This window comes from Arachis hypogaea, chromosome 3 (assembly GCF_003086295.3).
Source record: "Arachis hypogaea cultivar Tifrunner chromosome 3, arahy.Tifrunner.gnm2.J5K5, whole genome shotgun sequence".
Lineage (NCBI taxonomy): Eukaryota > Viridiplantae > Streptophyta > Magnoliopsida > Fabales > Fabaceae > Arachis > Arachis hypogaea.
Window position 1 is genome coordinate 94,074,005 of NC_092038.1, and position 1,452 is coordinate 94,075,456.

Consider the following 1,452-nt stretch of genomic DNA (forward strand, 5'->3'; position numbering starts at 1 on the left):
TTGATTCATATCTTTTCTTGTTAGGCAAGTCATTAATTTTTAAAATCATATCTTTTCAAATTGTTTTCAAATCATATCTTTTAAAATTGTTTTCAAATCATATCTTCTCAATCACATCTTTTTAAAACCAATCATATCTTCTTAACCACATCTTTTTCAAAATAGTTTTCAATCAAATGTTTCTGATTTCTAATTTCAAAATCTTTTTCAAAAATCATTTGATTTCTTTTCCCTTTTCATTTTCGAAAATTAAGTAATGTTTTTCAAAAATATTTTTTTAAATTTTCCACTTAATTTTCGAAAATTACTTCCCTCCTTCTCACATCCTTCTATTTATGGACTAACACTATCCCTTAATGCAAAATTCGAACTCCATCTTCTTTGATAAGTTCGAATTTTCCACTTCTGTCTTCTACTCTTCTTTTCCTCTGACACTTCAAGGAATCTCTATACTGTGACATAGAGGATTCCACATTTTCTTGTTTCCTTCTCTTTCTTATGAGCAGGAGCAAAGACAAAGGCATTCTTGTTGAGGCTGATCCTGAACCTGAAAGGACCTTGAAGAGAAAGCTAAGAGAAGCCAAAGCACAACTCTCTTTAGAGCACCCGAACGAACTCTTCAAGGAAGAAGAACTCATGGCAGCCGAAAACAACAACAATGCCAACAATGCAAGGAAGATGCTTGGTGACTTTACTGCACCTACTCCCGATTTCTATGGGAGAAGCATCTCTATCCCTGCCATTGGAGCAAACAACTTTGAGCTTAAGCCTCAATTAGTTTCTCTAATGCAACAGAATTGCAAGTTCCATGGACTTCCACTGGAAGATCCTCATCAGTTTTTAGCTGAGTTCTTGCAAATCTGTGACACAGTCAAAACTAATGGGGTTGACCCTGAGGTCTACAGACTGATGCTATTCCCTTTTGCTGTAAGAGACAGAGCTAGAACATGGTTGGACTCTCAACCTAAAGAAAGCCTGGACTCTTGGGAAAAGCTAGTCAATGCCTTCTTGGCAAAGTTCTTTCCACCTCAAAAATTGAGTAAGCTTAGAGTGGAAGTCCAAACCTTCAGACAGAAGGAAGGAGAATCCCTCTATGAAGCTTGGGAAAGATACAAACAATTGATCAGAAAGTGTCCCACTGATATGCTTTCTGAATGGAGCATCATAGATATTTTCTATGATGGTCTCTCTGAACTGTCCAAGATGTCTTTGGATAGCTCTTCTGGAGGATCTCTTCATCTGAAGAAGACGCCTACTGAAGCTCAAGAACTGATTGAAATGGTTGCAAATAACCAATTCATGTACACTTCTGAAAGGAATCCTGTGAACAATGGGACTAGTCAGAAGAAAGGAGTTCTTGAGATTGATACTCTGAATGCCATATTGGCTCAGAACAAAATATTGACTCAACAAGTCAATATGATTTCTCAAAGTCTGTCTGGGATGCAAAAT

At 36.8% G+C, this 1,452-nt stretch overlaps 1 non-coding gene across 1 annotated transcript; it reads right to left on the reverse strand.

Annotated features, from left to right (window-relative positions):
- Positions 1-1,041: 1,041 nt before the first annotated feature.
- On the reverse strand, positions 1,042-1,149 carry LOC112793450 (small nucleolar RNA R71). The gene has a single exon (XR_003198140.1). It is a non-coding gene; the product is annotated as a small nucleolar RNA R71 (small nucleolar RNA).
- Between the last annotated feature and the right edge of the window lie 303 nt (positions 1,150-1,452).